The following is a 20,997-nucleotide window of genomic DNA, read 5'->3' as shown; positions in this document are numbered from 1 at the left end:
CAACCACTCAAACGTGATATCATTTTCATAATGATAATGCACAGCAGATCCATAGAGGATAAATTTCAAACATCTTAGCACGGCACAGATTCCAACGTCTCAGTGCAGCACAGAAGGCCCTCTACCACCTGGTTCCTTCTAGTTTGCCCTTTTCCACACAAACCTACATTCCAGGCACTTCTAATTACTTGCAGTTTCCTCACATACCATGCTGCCTCACGCTTCCAGTGCTATTTTTGGGGTAAATGTGCAGAAACACAATCTGGAAACATTTTCAGAATTATACAAATTCCAGAGTGGTATACACAGGTACCATGTAACAACATATATGTTATATACCCATGAAACTGAATACTCTAAGAGTTTACCTTCACTATGTATCACTTAATAACAGGAATATTTTTCAAAAATGGTCTGTTTAACTAAGTCAGTACCCAGTTTCCTCGATTCTACTGCGTCTGATGTGAGCCAGCCTGCCTTAGTGGACACTAGCAGGGGATGGGCGTTGGGAATTTGATGGAGCCATAGTAACTTCACCATGTCATTTCCCTCACCTTCCGGCAGGTCTAGATGGGGCTCTTCCTATTGCTAGCACATGCACACTACTGTCATTACTCTCTTACTAGACACTCTGAATTGGGACAGAATCCAAGAGTTATTCCCCTGTGGAAAAGAGAAGCAGGTCTCAGTCTGAGATTGGAACATGGTCAAACTGTAAAATTTACTGCTTTATTAAAAAATATTGTTAAATTTTACACACACATGTGTATATATAAAAGCCTCATTAATTAAGCATAGCCAATAACAAATTCAATTTCACTTAGTATTAATGGAGAGGAATCACTTGAATGAACTATTCTAGAAACTTTTATTTATGAATAGAGCGTGAGTGTGTACCACTGTCTAGACTACATACCCTCTACAGCATCTTCCCTGGTGACCACAAATCATCCTTCAAGAATTAGCTCAATAAAAGCTGATCACTACCTCTTTTCTGTCAAGAATGTGCCCAATAATCCATCTCAAGTTTTGCACTTTTCATATGGCTGTAAATGTAGTATCTGTTTACATACGGTTGTAATTGTAGTATTTGTTTACTTGTCTGTTTCCACTACCAGACAACGGCCTTCTTGAAGGTAAAGACTGTGTCTTGATTCTGTCTGCATCCCACTAGCATTGAGTAGGATGCTAAATAAATGATACCTGATCTTAACTTTTTGGGTTGTTCTTTTTTAAAGCTAATCCTAAGCAATTTTGGAAATTGTTTCAATCATTCTAGAAAGGAGTCAGATTCCCTCCCCCTTCTTGTTTTTGGTTCTTTCCATATCTTATAGATAAGGTGTTTATTGTACATATTATATGTATCCATTCAACAAATATTTGTTGATCATCTACTTAGTGGCAGACATTGTTAAAGGCTGGGATACAAAAAAGAGGCAAAGTCCTTGCCTTTCAGGTGCTTACAATTGTCTTAGAATTATTCATTACTGTTCCTGTGTGACTCCCCCACTGGTTCACATGTCCCTCAAAGCAAGAAGGTGTCAGAAGACTTCTGAAAGGCTGATTCTAAAGCCAGAAACCTTTATAAGAGGACTTTGATGGATCCAGCAGTGTGCTGACTAAAGAAGCATTCACTTATGTTAACAACCCTAAGAGTGAAACACCTGTCTCCTAAAATAAAGACAGACCTAGCCCTCCTTCTCCTCACCTACTAAGAGAAGGTATATTGGTACTGGGCCTATCCAGGTAAAGAATTTGAACATGAAGGCTCCCGGTGGGAGAGGTATGTAGCAACACGAGATGTACTGCCATATCCTGGAGTTCGTCTCAATTCTCAGAGCTCAAAATTGTAAAGGGCTGGGAATCAGCCAGTTTGGGAAACCACCAACATAACATTCTACATATGCAAGTAAATCTGACGTTTCTCCCCTTTGTAGTGTGACAGCCAATCTCTTCAAATGGTTGTTTAAACCACCCCAATTCAGCAGCATTACAGGATCTACTTATTTCACTATTACAACACTTTCTTTCACAGTATTTTAAAAATGATTCTTAGGTGTTCTTCCTTTACTGAACAGAGGTAATTAATAGATGAAAACTTATTGTTCTCATGTTCATTAATCTTACTATAAATATTTTTAAAAATTCATTTGTACTTGCTGACTTGACTTTTTATTCTTGCATTTCCTAGTAGTTTTAGTATTTTGAGCTCTGACCATAAATTCTGAGTTCCACACACAAAAGTTCTGTATTTCTTCTGCACGTTAACTCTTGAATTCAAGCACTACCACATGTTTGCAGATGAAATCTCAGCAGCTCCAGGAAATTCCACACTGCATTTCTCTCTTTCACTACCAATTCATTACTGTGTTACTTTCAATTTGTGGTTTGCCCATTTAAAAAAGTATCTTTCAATTTTTTCATTTATTATTGGTGGGCTTTATTATTCTACTAATCGAAGTTATTCTGTTAGAAAATGTTAGGTTTTCTGAATTCTAAATCCATTGTGAAAACTTCTGGCAAATCTATTGGTTTGTTATAACTTCCTTTGTAATCCATTGCTCTAATATTTATGTCTACTTTTTAATTCATTCCAAGGTTCAGTCCTCAGTTAAAAAAGAAAAAGGAAAGTTGGTTTGTTTGGATTCTTATTTTTTGGCAATGAATTCACACTGTAATTACTCAATACCTGTTATCCTCTAAGTATTAATGCTTTTTAATGAGCTGCATCAGAATCTTCTTAGATATGGAAACCAGGCTCCATGGTTCCAGGTCACTCCATATTTCCCACTATGTGCCCAGGATTTTCTCCCCAAGGAAACTAGTAAAATAACTACTAATGATTCTGAAGTTTTAGTCTCTACTTGGAGTGTTACAGGGTAAATTTAAAACAAACTCTCTCAGCTGAGTAATCCATTGTACTGAACACTTAAATGTCTCTATCTTCATTAATTATAACTAAATTAATCTTCAATTATGATATGGAGATAACATCAATCACGTACTTTAAGTCTTTTATTTCTATCTAGTATTGCTTTGTCTTCCCTTTTAATTAGTATATTTAGAACTTTGCTCAGTTTCTCTTAATGCATTTGTAAGATATTCCATTGGGGGGCTGGCCCCGCGGCCGAGTGGTTAAGTTCGCGTGCTTGGCTTCGGCGACCCAGGGTTTGACCGGTTAGGATCCTGGGTGCAGACATGGCACTGCTCATTAGGCCATGTTGAGGCGGCGTCCCACATGCCACAACTAGAAAGACCCACAACTAAAATATACAACTATCTACTTGGGGGATTTGGGGAGAAAAAGCAGAAAAAAAGAAAAGATATTCCATTGGTTTTCTGTGAGTTCCTAGCTAGGTAAAGCTCATTCTGTGCTTTAGCTTTCTTGAGTGCTCTTGAATTTATGCTTGAGAATGCCATTTTTTGAATCCAAGGTCTTAAAAGCATTCACCATATAAGCAGGTTAAGTATCTCCTCACCTTGACTTCAACAAGAATGCCCTTGAGCTCATTTCACTCATAATGAGCATGGTGACAAGTGGGGTCTAGAAGACTGAGATGGAATCAAGGGCTTTCTAATGCTATACCATTTTCTGATGTTCCAAGAACTCATGCCACCCATCAACAGGTAACTGTTAGGTTATAACTAGTTTTGTTTTTCCTATATTTCAGAAACAAGGACCTCATTTCTTACTTTTAATTAGGTAAGGACTGACTAGGAAATAAATCCTTCACAATAAAAACCAACTTACTCTCTGTCTTACCTCCAGAACAACCAGAGCAGTTAGACAAAAACAACATGTAATGATTATTCTTCCTGAGACAGGTGTGGATAGCTCTTCATTCTTCCACTAGGCTATTTTGGTAAGTCAAAACTAGGAAGGCCAATATGCAGAACAGATAAAGAAGGTGAACTGCTTTGCCTGGGGAAGCAGAGGAGGAGAGGTGGAAGGCAACAGCTATCCCTACCACCACATTATTGTCCCTAAGGGGTTCTGGGGACCCTAGTTTGAAAAATCACTAGCCTATAAACAATAAGGATATCTCAGCAATAATACTCAGCAATCCTTCTTGGTATTTAACTACAGTTTTGAGAGCCTCTTCCAAATTCACTTATTGTCTATTCACAATTAATTGCAACAAAAACAGAAACTCTTTCTCCAAATTCATGATTTTTCTGGGCTTGAGGCTCCTTTCTGTGTTCTCTTTAGCATGGTATCAGACCCTGGACAATTTTTTTAATAGAAGAAGACTGATTCCCTTCTTCCTAAGAAAAGACCACTTGATCTCAACAGTCAGGAAAAGTGAAACCATGACAACATGCTCATAATTGTAGTTCATTATTATTTTTGTGTCTTATGGTTTTAAACTGCCCCTGAAAATAACATGAACTAAGCAAGACCTAACAAATGAGACAGGGCAGAAGATCTCTTTTCCTAACTATTTATATGATCTGAGCATGATATTGAGGTTAGAAAAAAGAAAGGGCACTTGAATTAAAAATGATGTCCTTCAGGTAGGATGCAGCTGCTCCCGACCCATCAGCAACAGGACACGAGCCTGAGTTCCCTTCCACAAGTGGTGACTGATTTGTGCTGATCCAGCTGCACTCTAAACCCCATCACCTGTGTGACCAACAGAAAGAGCAAACAAGACGGCTGGAGCAAGGCAGCCTGATGGGACACGGAACACGCGAAGGTCAAAGGCTTAGAGTCCGACCCTTATATTCCCTCTCAGTGACACTTTACCTGAAAAAACTGGCCATGCTCTCAGAATGTGCTTTTACAATTTTGGTCTTTAAAGCAGGGACAGCAAAGTGTGGTACAAAAGCACAGTCTTGGTTTCCACTGGCTGCTAGTAAGTTTAGAGTAAAATGTACAACCAGCCACTGTGGCGGACATTTTTGGTCTCAATACCGGCGGCTCTATTTTGTTCTCACCCTCGTTTTCTGAGTTCTTCATTCCACTTTTCCCCCCTGCTACTCTACCATAGTTTGGACCCTTATAACCGCCGTCTAAAATGAATTCCAGAAAAAGGTAAGATAAAAATAACTAATATTATGACTAGTCTCCTAAAGAGAAAATTATGTATTTGATGCAGTAAAAACATTAAAAGAACAGGAAATACTAGAAGAGCCCTTTTAACAGTTCAAGTAACTTTCATAGGGACTAGAGGTGAACACATTTTTGAAGATGTTAAATACTCTTTGACAAAAGCGCTTTGTGTTATTGCTTTAAATCTATGAATAAAAGATCCAGAAGACCATATGGGAAGGGGAAGATCAAAAAGGATGTAGTACTAGACAAAAATGAGACAAACAGCTCCCTCTGGTATCCCCATAAATTATACAGGAGGCGTGACTTCTGTTTAAGCCCATCCCACAACAGGTGTTCCAACCAGTAAAAGCAGAAATCAGAATAGAAGGTTTTCTAACATTTCAGTTGGCATTTCAGAGTGAAAGCAACTGACATGAAAATAGCAAAATGACTAAACACAACACCAGACTCTCTCTCTGAAGTATTCTGCCATAATTTAGGATGCTATTTAGGCGAACGGTCAGCCTTCGAATAGATGGGATACTACGAATTGTGTCAATGGTCTACAACATGCTATGGTTTCCCTCATTTCTATTCTTGCAAAGCCCTCCAAAGGCAAAGAAACAGGAAGGGAAAACATTATTTTAAATGTAAAATAAAAAAAGAAAAAGCACATATAAATATCGCTTTTTAGAAATGTATAAAACAATTCAAGTCTTATATTTTTAAATAAAGCTGGCATGGGTAAGGAGCAAGGAAAGGGTCCTGTGTTTCTACTCGTTCTACATGAGACCGAGCACAGACTTAACATAAGACTAAGCCACAGAGATCCGCAGCAAGAGACACACTGGCTGGCACCCCAAACTCTGAAAATTCATAATTATAAATAGTTTTGTTTATGATGCACGCAATTTCATTTTGTACATTATTTAGGATTTAAAATGCTTTGAAAAGCCTATGTAAAAATGTATTTTAAAGGAATTTTAAGATATTATAAGCCTAAATTTTTAATTAAACATGTACCCCCTGATTATTTATCCTGTTTAGACACTCATTCACATCCTATTCTTTGATACTCATGTAAAGGCACTATGAAATCTGGCATGTGTGTCTAAAGAATGATATTCACTTTATGTCCATTAATTACCCAGAGTAAGGATTTATTTAAATTTTTTTTTTTAAAGATTTAATTTTTTCCCTTCTTCTCCCCAAAGCCCCCTGGTATATAGTTGTATATTCTTCGTTGTGGGTCCTTCTAGTTGTGGCATGTGGGATGCTGTCTCAGCGTGGCTTGATGAGCAGTGCCGTGTCCGCACCCAGGATTCAAACCCATGAAACACTGGGCCGCCTGCAGCGGAGCATGTGAACTTAACCACTTGGCCATGGGGCCGGCCCCTATTTAAAAATTTTTTATAAACAGTAAAGTTTCTTTAATTTCTGAGAAAACTTTATTCTCATTATGAGTGTAAAAAGAAAAAGAACATGATATACTTCTTATATTTCTCCTTTGATTTTTGAAAAAAATTGTTTCTCACGGTAACAGCATTTTCAGGTCTTGCATCATGGACAAGCATAACATAAATAGCCATTTTTAGTACTGAAGGAGGAGGAATGAATTCACATGTGAGATACAGTGCAGACCTAGGATCATCAATAACTGTCCTGGAAAATGAATGGACACGTAAGGATACAGTCAACATTCGGCATAACATATGCTACGTTTCTATGTAGTAAGACATATGGAACCTAGGAAAGTGGTTCTCGAATGCTTTAAATCCCTCCCCAAACCTCTCCTGGATCCCTAATTTGTCCCACATTAGCTTACCTACTCACTTCCTCTCTTCTCTATTTATCCCCCACACATAAGTGTGCAGGGTTTCCAAGCTACTGAATAGAGGAATGAAACAGAAAAAAGCCCATTTGAACGAAGGACATTAATGATGGAGGATCAGGGTAAAGTCTCTTAAAACAGCTTTTGTGATATTTATAATGGGCGATCCATACACTGTTCAGCGGTTGAACAGGCACCCTCCATGGAAAGAGACAGGGCAAGTGGTTGGATAAGACTGTCTTAAATTCCTGGCTTTACTGTCCAGTATTCTTCCTTTGAGGAATATGAATGAAAAGAGGAACAATGGTTTGCAACAGGACAGCAGAAGTGGTTGATCAGCTTCATCCTTCTTTCCCCTCTTTGACCCTTCTCCCATTCATTGCCATAATGAGCCAACATTATTGATGGAACAGGCATTATGAAGTATATGGAGCGTACTGCATAGATTCATAACCTATTCAAGTTAAATAAATAGTCTTTATTTAAACTAATGAAGAGAACATCTAATACTCAGATTTTAAGAGAGATAACCATCCTAATTTTACAAAAATGAAACAAATTTTAATCATAATTTCAGTCAGAAAATTAAGAGCCAAATCACTTAACATTTAAAAAACGTATTGTTATGGAACATTTAAAACACACATGCATGTATATATAAAAGAAAATAGTATAATGAAGCCCCTATGTATTCATTATCCAGCTTCAACAAAGAAAGGGAACATATGATCACACTTATTTCATCTATACTTGAACGCACTGTTTTCTCTGCATTATTAGATTATTTTGGAGCAAGTCTCAGACATTTTATCATTTCAGTAATAAATACTTCAGATGTATCTCTGAATATAGATACTTTAAAAAGGCTGTAACAGGGACCAGCCCAGTGGCATAGTGGTCTGCTCTGTTTCAGCAGCCTGGGGTTCACAGGTTTGGAGCCCTTGTGTGGACCTAGCACCCTAGCACTTGTGGATCAAGCCACGTTGTGGTGGCATCCTACAGAAAACAGAGGAAGATGGGCACAGATGTTAGCTCATCAACAGTCTTCCTCAAGCAAACAAGGCAAGATTGGCAACAGATGTTAGCTCAGGGCCAATCCTCCTCACATACATGCACAAAAAAACCTTTATATAAAGTAGAGGAAGATGGGCATGGATGTTAGCTCAGAGACAATCTTCCTCAGCAAAAAGAGGACGATTGGCAGCAGATGTTAGGTCAGGGCTAATCTTCCTAAAAAAAAAAAAAATAGCAGTAAAATTCTTAACATCAATAAATACCTAGTCAGTATGCAAATTCCCTGTTTCAATTGTTAAAAATAGTTGGTTTGTTTGAATCAAGACCAAAACAAGGTCCATATGCTGTATTTGGTTGCTATATCTCTAAAAATCTCTTTAAATGCATAGTTTTGTCCTCCCTCTCTCTTATCTTTTTCTGCTTGAAATTATTTCATTTGCCCTACAGAATTCCAAACAGAATGGATCCAACTAATGCATTGGCAAGGTGTCATTTAACATGTTCCCCTGTCTCCATACCTCCTATGAATCGGTATTTATATCTAGATGGTTGAGTAATTTTTGGGCAAGAATATGTCATAGGTGATGTTAATGTACTTCCCATTGCATCACATGAGGAGGCCATAATTTCTGACTGTCTCCCCTTTTGTAATATTAACAACAGACAGATCAGTGGGTTCAGGTGCTATTGGCCTGATCCATTCATTGTAAAGTTTCCCATCATCTTTTCAGCTAATGATTTTAGCAGCCATTGATGATCAGTGACCTAGAAACATGATTTCATTAGTGGTTGCAAAATTCACCCAAGATTTTAACTTCTAGACTTATTCTTAATGTACTACTCTAGTCTACAACACAATTTCTACCGTTTTATGTTCACAAGGAATGCAATATAATAGTTTCACTTACTATTTATAAATAAGTCTTTACTGAAAAGTATGTTGCTTATGCTGCTCAGAAAATAGATACAGATCTATATTTTGAACTTCCTAAGCACCAGTTCGTATAGCATGGCTAATAATTTTACTTGAATTTTCTCTGTGGCTCAGATAGCCCCATTATTGATAATGTACCCACAGCTGGGCATAGATCAACCTTTAACTGCCTTGCTCTAAAGCAGAGACTATACATCATAAGATCATGGAATAATTGGCTTATTTCCTCTTTTCCTGTAAAAAAAAAAAAAAGGCTAGAAGAAACAAACACATACATATACCCTAAAGACATTCCCCTTTGGATTATAAGAAGTCCACTAATGCAAACCAAATGTTGTCTCTAAACTATTTGACAGTGGTTAAAATGTATAATTGTTTAATGTAAGATTTTTTTGGCTGTGAAAATCTGTAGCCTAGAGGCTTTTTTCCTCTTCAGTTTTAGAGTGTTTTTCCCTCTATTTAATTGTGGAGTAACACAACAGCAGACTAGAAAAATCTATGCAAAAAACAGATTAGATTGATTTGTTATTAAATAGATTGTGAAGCCTCAGGGAGGATAACCATAATAACAATACAGTCACTACAAAGTCTGGCAAACTTGTCAGTTGCTTTTTTTCCCCTCTTGGCAGATATGCCATGTTCATTTTTATGGCAAGCTGATTTAATAACTGCTGAAAATGCACTAATGGATGGCTCTCACTTTTAGGTGGATAATCACATTTTCAATTTCCTCTTCTATAAATCATTGGCTTAGAGCTGTATATGGTACAGTTCTCTGACTGGTTAAGGCAACATCTCATCACACACATCAGTCTTTCCATTCTGTGCCCTTAACCTGCCAAATGGTAATGAGAATGTGAACTTAACACCAACCCTCCCTTACTTCATCATGGAGATTAAGGTGATTAGATGAATGGCAAACTCTTCCCCCTAAAATAATGAACTGCAGAAAGTACATTAGTGGCAATATGTTTTTCAAGATGGTTTCCTAGAATCTTTGAATTAACATTTACATGGCTTCATGTAACATGTTTATCAGCAACTAAAAACAGAAATAGTAGCCACTCCAGAGTTTCCATAAAGGAGAGACAAAATAGGGGCAGTGGAGATGGGGCTGGGGGTTTTACAGTTGTCTTTGTACGGCAAGCACAGTTTTTATACAGACTGTGTCTATTTGGGATGGTGGAGTGGAGGTAAGTAGGGTGCTTAAGTCTTCCCAAACCACTTCTTAACACCCCAATGGAAAACCAATAGAATAACACTATCTTCGGGAGAAAATATCATCCTAATGTTAAATTCAAGTGTCTGCTAATAATTAACACCAAAGCAAACTAAAACACAAAAACAAAACCAAAAAGGAAACTCTACTGAATAGCAAGCAGATAACGAGTACAAAACATCTACTAGCACAAGTGTTTATTATGTAATAGGTGCTCAATGACTATTGTTCTCTTCCCTATAATATAATTACAAAGAAGTATTTTCATCTAAGGATATGAGAATCAAGGACACCAAAGTAAGGCCTCCTCGATAGAGCCAGGACAGACAAAGTAATGTGATCAACACGGCACTCTTCACCAAATTAAAAATAACAAAATATAGAGACATATTTTATGCTGCTACCAAGGCACTTTGTCACACGGCTTAGTTACGCACAGTGGTCCTTCCTGCTATCCTGGAAATTTCCAGGCTTTTGTATCTTTGTATGTCTATAATAAAGCAAAGGCAGAGATATTTATTGAGTGAATTTAGAAAAGACATCATAAACATTTGCAGAAAAAAATAAATGCAGAGTCACTAAAGGAAATGTGGAAATAGAAAGTAATGTTAATGTCATTTGGGATCTATTATTATATATTATATACAGAAGGTTGTTTCTTCTATACTTGTCATAATACTAAAAGATTTTTCATCTAGAAATAGATTAATATGGTGTAATTTGTGCTGTGATGTACGAAAACCTGTGCTATTTTAAGATATACATCCCAGAGTACTTCAGCTCAATAAAACTAATGATTGAACCAAAAAGAATAAGCCAAATTACTCATTAGAAAAATGGCAAAGAATATGGATAGAAGAAGAAATTCAAATGGATCATAAGGATATGAAACAACACTCTACCTCACTAGTCATCAAGGAAATGCAAAGTAAAATGAGATAACATCAGATTGGTAAAATCTAAAGAGCCTGCCTAATAAGGCAAAAAAAAAAAAAAAAAAAAAAAGGAAGAGAGAATCTGGAACTTTTTCACACGCTATGTGAGAGGGGGCAACTGTTGAGCTACTTCAGAAAGCAATTTAGCAAGATCTGAAAAACTGACAATGTGCATTCATTAGCACCCAAATATTCTACTTCTAATTATGTATTTTCCAGAAACTTACTCATGTATACCAGGAGATATGTCCAAAAATGTTCACTGTTAAATTACTTAAAATATTTAAAAGTGGAACTTAAATGTTTGTCAATAGGGAAATGGACCTTTTAATATTCTATGATATAAATATATAACAGCAGTCAAAGAAATAAACTAGATCTACACATATCAACATAGATAGATCTCAGATGCTGAGTAGAAAAATCAAGGAGCACAATGATACACAGATTATACCATTTGTTTATGTTAAAAAGGCAACATGAAATACAGGCCATGGATGTATATGTTGTTACAAACATGATATAAAAATACACAAAGTAAACTGGAAAACTATATATTTGTTGCTAGTTATTGGGAAGGGAGAATGGGGTAAAGGGGGCTTGAATTTTATGTTTAATATATTTTTTGTATAAAAAAGAAGCCAATATGATGAATTATCAACAATTTCCAATTCTGGAAGGTGAGTACTTGAATCTTTGTTATTCTCTGTACTTTTTATTGTTTTTAACATTTCTCAAGATAAAGATTAAAAAATACAAAATGATAGTAATAAGAAAATATAGGATTAAAGTGATTATTAATCTCCATAAAGCAGTAAAGGTAAAGTATTCCAAAAAGCATCTTGAAATATTCTATATGGCCTATTTAACTCCTTCGATAATTTATCAATATACACACATGGTTAAAAAAACCTAATGACTAAGAGTGGGCGCTAGTAATATACTTGTATTGATTCAATAATTCATCACTGTTACATATTTTAAGAATAGTAATTATAAAATATGAACTATGAAAAATTACAGAAAATTAAATAATATTTTAATTAAAGCAGTTCTTTAAAAGATAATTAAATAACGACATGGTACATACAGTTTAGATACATGGGTCTCTAAATTTTAGAAAGTATTTTCCTCTTCATTAATTAGGAAAATTAATACAGCTGGGCTGCCTCCATATTTAACCAAATGTATTAAAATAATCTTAACTTGAAACTTTGATGCTGACTATAAACTTGATCTCTTTTTGTGGTTCTTTCTAACCAAAACACCTTAAAATGCTCAATTTAAGAAATAGGTAATTCATTTTGAAATATTCACTATGATTAAAACACTTTGTTGTATAATGTTCTAGATCCTTATAAGATTCTATTACTTATGAAAACTACTTGGCTTAATATCCAATTCGACATGGTCACATTTTTAGGTTAAAATGGGTTAGCTTAATGGAATACTGGTTGAATTACCTTGGGTGCACTTGCCCCACAGAAGACTTAGTTTACATAAGTCTAATTCAAATGTGTACAGATAGTTGCCACTTGGATTTGTATGTGCCAGATGAAATTGGCTCATGACTGGAATGGCAATGAGAAGTAGTAATTAAAATGCCTTCTGGAAGAACTGTGCTTGAGCCAACTGCTCCAGATAAATGACTTCTGTAGAGCTGCAGGTCAGCCACAGATTCATTTGTATCTTTTGGATGCGGTACTCTTCACTGTGTTTACAACAGGAGTTGCATCATAAAAATTCAGTGTTACTAAACTTGCTCATAAGAGCATCCATTTAATAAATACTCGCTGCAGAAATCCCAAAGAGAGCTTCTGATAATTACATTCAAATATCAAATAGTTTATTCTTCATTTAGCCTGAACTAGAAAAGAAGTCAGAGAACTTTTATTTGTTTGACCATTAAGAGAGTCACTAGTGACCAAATACAATATAAGAAAGGAAATTTGGTGAAGTATATTCTGGTGAACATCAGAGGATTCCCAAACAGCTTTTCCTTCTATGCACTTAAAAGTAACTCAGCACAGACAACCAGCTCAGCAATATACAAGGATTTACCATCACAGAAGCAAAGGAGAGAGAGAAGGAGGCAAGCCCTTGCCAGGGAGGAGGAGCACGAATGGAGAGGCTAAGGGCAATCTCCACCACTCCCTGTGCCTCTCCTCAGCCCCCAAATTAAGAATGCCTGGAGCAAAACCCCTGGGATTTTCCTCTCTTAAAACCTGAGACGTGGTAGCATTACTCACAGTAGCCAAAAAGGGGCAACAACTCAAATGTCCATTAGCTGATGAAAGAATAAACAAAATGTGGTACACCCACACAATGGAATATTATTTGGAAATAAAAAGAGATGAAGTACTGACACATGCTGCAGCACAGATAAACCTTGAAAACATCGTGCTAAGTGGAAGAAGCCAGATACAAAAGGCTATATATTGTATGACACCATATATAGGAAACGTCCAGAATAGGCAAATCCATAGAGACAGAAAGTAGACTAGTGGTTCCCAGGAGCTGGGGGGAGGGAAGAATGGAAAGGAGTACTAATGGGTAGATGGTTTCTTTGTGGGGTGATGAATATATTCCAGAATTAAATAGTGGTGATGGTGTATATACTAAAAAATACTGAATTGTACATTTTAAAAGTATGAATTTTATAGTGTGAAATAATAAAACTCATTAAAAAAAACTCAAGTTTTTGGTTGGTGAGAGCAATGAAGGTCAAAGGGACAAAATTTTATCAAGCATCTTCCTGAAGTGGTACATTAAATAAGTAATGAACTGTCAAGGCACAAACATTCAATCTTTTCAAAGACTCTTCATTTTTAAAGAATGTTATCATTTGAGCAGGTTTATTTCACAATGACTTAAAAATACTCGCTGAAGAAAAGACCTGAACCATGAAGAAGCCTTTTCTGCTACTGTCAGCCCTAAAACATTTTTAGAGTTTTTAATAGTATCAGTGGAAGCCTGATGGGCATGAGCAGATGACCCTATGAAGTGTAAAAGAATATCTGAATGGCAGTGGGGAATCAAATCTTTTCATTAAAAAATAATACAGTTCTTTTCTTAAGTGGTGATAAGAAGACTATTTGTCAAGATTATATGACCTTTTTGAAACCATAAAGAATTCTATTTTAGCAGGGCTTTAAACTAGCTGAAAAGGGAGAGATAATCTTAGGAAGAGTGTGAAGTTATTTAATTTCAACATTGCCACCCATTTTCCCCCTCATTCAGTTGACATGGTCAGGATTTTTCTCTGGGTCTAGAGTAACTTCCTACCACCAGCAGTGGCCAATTAAAGGACAAAGTGAAGGGACCAACTGCTTCCAAATGGCAAAAACAAATTTTAAAACAATGTACAAGAAATCAAAAGGAAAATTTTAAACTGTGCTTTAGTTCCTAAAGTTGCCATTAGTGTGTCTACAATTATTAAAAGGTTCACTGTTTAAGTATCTCTTTTTGACTTCAATATAAACGAAAATTTTACACTTCATCTTAATGAGCAGACAAGCTTTGATTTATAAGATAAAATCTGTGGAACCAATTTATGTATCTCAAAGTAATAAACTTTCTCTTTTATCATCTACAACTAATCCAGAAGTAACTGAGAAGCAAAGTTTCTGTTTCTGGGCAATGGTAAGATTCCCAGTCTGCTATCAGGAATAGTTTTGAAATTCTGTACTATAAAATTTCTGAGATAATTTCTTGAAGATGATCATATTTTCATTCATTGGCTCTTCACTTTGAACTCTATTTTCTTCTCCTTCCACAGTTTTGTCACCCAACAAGCTGAACCCCTAGTGTAATTTCTCTACTTGCATGAAATGTGCAGCACAGGCCATACCTTGTACACTTGAAGGCTGAATTCGCCTTGCAGTATTTTCCCTGGCCACGTCTTCCATACACAGAGAGCAGCTTGACATTGGAAGGCGGCAGTGATCTCTAACCACTGCTAAAATGGCAGCCCTTGGGGCCAACCCCAAGCTATCTGTCCCCTTAGGAATTCCTCAGGCGAGTGGGAGCCATTAAAAGTTTCCATATTGAAGTGGAACTTTAGAAACGAGATAAAAAGTTAGCCAGAGGGATTTACCTCAAACTAAAATAAAAAAAAAAACAAATTGAAGAGAATGAAACGTAGCAAATTTTTAAAAGTGGTTGCCTCTTTTTGGGGGTTAATAGAAATGTTCTATATGTCAATTGTAGTGCGGGTTATACAACTATGTACCCAAACTATAAAAGATCATAAAACTGCATGCTACAAAGGGTGAATTTTACTGTAAGTAAGTTACACTTCAATAAATCTGACTTAGAAATAAAGTGGTTATCTCTGAATGTAGAATTATGGATTTTTTTCTTTATACTTTCTTGGACTTTACAAATTATCTAAAATGAGCATTATTTAACTCCACAGTCAGTAAAAAAATAAAAACCTGAGTAAGAACACTGTGTTGGCCACCCCTGCCCTTGGGAAGACAGGTGAGCAGGAGAAATCCCACGGTGAGAAGATGGACTCCCTCACTGTGGGCTGCTGGGCCCTTTTACTGTCAGCCCATCCAATGATAGCTAAACTAGATTAAGATGGGAAGAATATCCCATTGATGAAACTGCAAGGAGAAAAAGAATAAATCAAATTTAAGGTTTGTTGCTTAGCCCATGGGAGGCAAGAGGTTTAAGGAGCATATTTCCATTCGAGGCACCTGTGCTGAGATTCTCCTGAGACGAGCTGTACATACCGCAGTTATCCCCTGAGGGTCATTCATGCTACTAAGGCATGCACACTGCACCTGCACAGTGACCTGCAACACAGGACACCTCACACCTCAGCACCCACTGCCACCCGTGACTCTAAAAGGCTCTGTAGACAGAAATGGTCATCATGGCATGCTGCCTGCTTGGAGGACCTGAAATTGAGCCATCCATTTAAATATGCTAAACATCATCCTTGAGCCAAACTGGAGTGTCAGAATTGGCCCCTTGGAGAATTACTTTTGGCTACGGAGCTTTTCCATCCATTTATATCCCATTTAGCAATGGAAGATAGAGCCCTAGGAGCCTGATTTTGTAATTTAGAGAGAGACTAAGGACAGTGTTTGCCTCATCATACAATGGTCTCTCTCAATGGCGACTAGGACACACATAGCCAAAGGGGCTCCCTACTTTTAGCAAATGCATGAAATGTTAACAACACACATTTTGTATACTGTTTTAACTGTGGCTTCATCTTATTTTTCTAATCTTTATCTTCCCTTTGCCCTAATTTCCTCACTCCATTGTTGGTTTTGTATTTTTAACGATCTTTCAAATACCTTTGGAATGAGATAAAATATGAAATACATAGATAAGTCCAGTGGACTCAGTGCAAATGCAGAAAGGCTGCACCTTCTCAAAGAACGGATTCCATAGCCCACCTTCAATGAGGTGAAATATTAAATATACAGATAATAAAGTATATTCAAAACAAATGCAGAAAAGTGGTATCTTCTCTATTAACTGATCTCACAACCCACTTTAAATGAGGCGAAATGTTACATATGTAAATAACTATACTCTATCAGTATAAAAGCAATAACTTCCTTATTAACTATTTCCATAGCCTACCTTCAATGAGGTGAAATATTAAATACATAAATATTAAATGCACAAGTAACTATAGTGTACTTGACACAAAGGCAGAAAGGCTGTGACTTTCCTATTAACTAATTCCATAGCTCACCTCCAGGGATTTTCAAAGTTGTGGCGATTATTTTTGGTCTGATATATCATCTTTGGATACAGGTGCTATAAATTCCAGATTAAGGATCATTATAAATTGATATTGCTTGTGTTATTAATGTTTTTTTGCAGTAAATAAAACACATGAAAAATCGTATCAGAAATGGGGTTTTTATTACCTTGTTTAGAAGACTCATTTAGAATTACCTCTATTTCCAAAGAGTCATTAATAGAAAACCAAGCAATCATGTTAATCATTAAGATTCTTTTAATGTTCTCAAGACGGCATACTGCAAGTAAACTGCCAATGTCCACTTTTTAGGACATTTCCTAAATAATAACATGCAGAGGCTCAGTTTCTCTACCTATAAAATGGGAATATCTCATGGTACAGGTTAAAAATTCATCTTTGGTTCACAAGCGTGAGAGAATCAAATGAGAGAGCCACTCATTTGGGAGAGGGCTCCACAGTATACTACTTAGCACAAAATTAGAGCCATTTATTAAACAGAGCCTCATGACACTGCCTCCTTATTCACAGGGTGAAGCTAATAATGGCAAGTACTTTGGACAACTGAAAAAGTAAATAAAAATATGTTTTTCATTTCCTTTTGTGTGATTAATGTCATTTTTGGACTAGGAAAAGTAAGAAAATCTTACAGATCGCCTTATCAACTCTGACATAGGATCTAAGCCAAATGATATGAAAGATAACTAGTTATCGAATGTTCCATTTTGCTGACTAAACCCATTTCATGTAGGAATGACCTGAATCCAAAGGAAGCTTCATGACTGTAAGCAGCAATTCCACTTCTAATTTCCTTTGAGCAAATCAGACATGGCTTACAGGAAACAGGGCTTGAGTCTGACAGCTAATTTCTGTTTTTCTGTAAGTGACACAATAAAAACCTATGCTCCCTTCATTAACACTGTTTTCTTTCTTCTTCTTCTTTTTGGTGAAGAGGACTGGCCCTGAGCTAACTTCTGTTGCCGATCCTCCTCTTTTTGCTTGAGGAAGTTTGTCCCGGAGCTAACATCTGTACCAATCTGGCTTGATGAGCAGTGTGTAGGTCCATGCCCGGGATCCAAACCCGTGAACTCTGGGCTGCTGAAGTGGAGCACATGAACTTAACCACTACACCACTGGGCCAGACCTCACTAACACTGTTTTCTAGTGGGCTCCTTGTCAGTGTGTAAACTTGATGATCACAAAGCAGAGTAACTGTCAATAGTCTTCTTAAGGTCCCCTGAAAAGCACACTGATATGTGTGAAGAGGGCAGATATGAGAAAAGGTGGATAGAAACTGAAAGATGCCAAGTAGATAACCGACTGGTAAAGCATCCTTACTTGATGAGCTCAAAACACACTGGGCTTCATTAAGGTTCATTATTCATTCAATGATCATTTGGCTGGGTGTCTGCCTGCTGAACAACTGGCACTGTGCCAGGGCTTTGGGAGTGGGGTGGACCTTACTACCTCATAGGAGAGCTACTACAGGACAGAGGAATAATTACGAGGGTTCAGGTGAAGAGAGATGACTTTGCTGGAGAAACATGGGGAAAAAGGCTGTTAGGAAGGGTTAGCATAGTTAGCTGAGGGCATCAAGAACACATAAGAATCCAGTATGAGCTGGGAGTAGGGCAATCCAAGTGAACTGATTAATATTCCAAGCAGAGTTCACTGAATGAAGAGACCTGCCTTACTCATAACCCTTAAGATTCCATAGATTCCTGTCCTGCTGCCTGACCTCTCTTCATTCTGACCTACACATTACACTATCAGGACAGCTGCCTCCAACAATGACAACTTTCAACAGGTCTCCTTCACAGATCTAATGAAAGTGAAGCTTATTATCACCCTGGTGCCCAGTTCTCTACAATCAAACGTCAGCTTTCCTTTTCAACCTCATAAGCCACCAGGACCTTTTAGTACATATCCTAGACGCTACTGAGCCTCTTGCTACTCCAAGGCAACCACAGTGTGGAATCATATATACCTTTGTGGGTGCTTCTCCCCTTTCTCTGGTCAGCCTGGCTCTCACTTCTGCAGGACTCATTCACTTACCCAGTATTCACTGACCGAGCCCCAGCGACATGCCAGGCACCATGCTAGGCACTGACATCCAGACACAAAGCACCAAAATCACTGACACACACAGTACGTATTTTACTACCAGATTTTCAACAAACCTATGCAATTTGCTAATTCAAATATATAAACTTAAAATTATTTAATATTTTAAAACTTAAAGAAAAGTGCAGAAAATAATCTCATGGCCAAGCACATATCAACCACCCTCTCAGTTAAAAGATGTTAACATTTTGTTACGTGTGCCCCAGATGGCAATCACAAGTGCAATGTCACAGACTTGGCTAAAGTGTAACTCCTGATAGATTCCATTGCCCTTCCTCCCTAGAGGTACCACTATCTTAAATTGATGTCATTCCAAAATATTTTTATACTTTTACTACACATGCATACATTCATAAACAATATCAGATATTGTTTAAATATTATTCAGTATTGTTACATAAATTTTCAAGATGTTCCTAAGGATATCCCCCTATATACATCTACTCTTTTGCAACTTGTGGTTTTCACTCTGAAGTCTGTTTTGCAAAGATTTCCAAGTTGATACACATAGATCTAGTTATTTCATTTTAACTGCTGAGTTTAGTTATCCACAGTTTATTTCTCATTTCCATATTGATGGATAATTATATTCTTTCTAATACTCTATTTTTGCAAATAATGCTATATAATGAGCATCCTTGTACCTGCCATCCTGCACACACCTCTCAAACTTTCTCCAATGATATCAAGTTCTTGAAGTTTTAGATTTTACTCTTCTGTCTGCTGATTCTCACTCTTTGTTGAGTTTCTTTTTTTTTTTTTTTTTAAGATTTTATTTTTTCCTTTTTCTCCCCAAAGTCCCCCGTACATAGTTGTATATTCTTCGTTGTGGGTCCTTCTAGTTGTGGCATGTGGGACGCTGCCTCAGCGTGGTCTGATGAGCAGTGCCATGTCCGCGCCCAGGATTCGAACCAACGAAACACTGGGCCGCCTGCAGCGGAGCGCGCGAACTTAACCACTCGGCCACGGGGCCAGCCCCTGTAGCGTTTCTTTTTTGACTTGAGTTTTATAATATCTGATGGTAAGCTCAACTTTAGTGATGTTAGTTTCTCACTTGGGGGTTCTTGAACAGTGTGGAGAGTTACATTTAGGCTCCAAACCCACATGTGGTGCAAGCTTGGGCTTTGCCAAGGGTACAGTCCTTTGAGGGTCATGGCTTAACGCAGCGATTTTTAGTTCAAACGTTATCACCTTGAGCACACACAAGGTCTCATTCTTTGGTCCCTGCATGGGTACTAAACTGAAGACGCCACTGCTTTTGTGGGGGTGGCAGGAGTGGTGGGGGGTTGGGTGGGGGGAAAGGTTGGCTGTCCCCAGGCCTCCTGCAGAGGCAGCTCAAATGCTTCTGGCTCTGGCTTTCAGTTCCCTTTCTATTTCTAGGACCTAGGGATTTTCCTTTCTCTTTTGCCATTTCCTCTAGATATTGACTTGTATAATTGATATATTAAGTATTTCTAGGAGTTTATCAAGAGAATTTCTATGCTAGTTTAGATAACTACATTTGAAGAATAAAATTGCTAACTGAATTCTTTAAATGTTGAATTAATTTTTCTATTAGTGTAAAATTATATATTTTAAAATCCATTGGTCCATATGTCTTAGAAATATACAATAATATATTACTGAGTTTGTGAATTGCTCTTTTTGGTGCTAAAGATACAGAGAACTTTTAAAAAATAATGAATAGAATCAAAACAAGTTTTTGAAACTTTTAACTTCCTTGAAAAGTTATTTCATTGAGTATTTACAAAGCCAGAGTTATAAATTTTTGATTTACAATTTTACACTTTGCTTATAATTTCTCTGCATATAAAAAACTGCCTGGATATATAAAAATGATCACATAATTTGATATTTGGGTTTTAAAAGTTTTATTAATCTTATTTGTATACTTTATGCCTTACTAAATATACCAATATGCACAACTGTTAAGGGTCAGAGATGAAAAAATTCACGAGAACACAATTTACCAGCCTAATAAGTTTAAATTAATAGCAACAATTAGCTAGAAAAGAGAAACTACAGACATCATTTTATTCACTAAGGAGGATTTTTTGGCTATGAGTAATGGAAGACACTGAAAAGTAGAACAATTGTGATGCTAGAAATAACTGAGACACACATTATGGTGGACACATACCTACTGAGGAGTAAACAACCCAAGTTTAAAAATGCAA

At 36.9% G+C, this 20,997-nt stretch overlaps 1 protein-coding gene across 12 annotated transcripts in view; it reads right to left on the bottom strand.

Moving 5' to 3' along the window:
* The window catches only part of PKP4 (plakophilin 4), a 232,102-nt gene that overhangs the window by 80,550 nt on the left and 130,555 nt on the right, over positions 1 to 20,997 (bottom strand). The window lies entirely within an intron of this gene.

This window comes from Equus quagga, chromosome 4 (assembly GCF_021613505.1).
Source record: "Equus quagga isolate Etosha38 chromosome 4, UCLA_HA_Equagga_1.0, whole genome shotgun sequence".
NCBI classification, from domain to species: Eukaryota; Metazoa; Chordata; class Mammalia; order Perissodactyla; family Equidae; genus Equus; species Equus quagga.
Note: the sequence above shows the minus strand (reverse complement) of the source record. Positions and strands in the feature narration are given on the sequence as shown.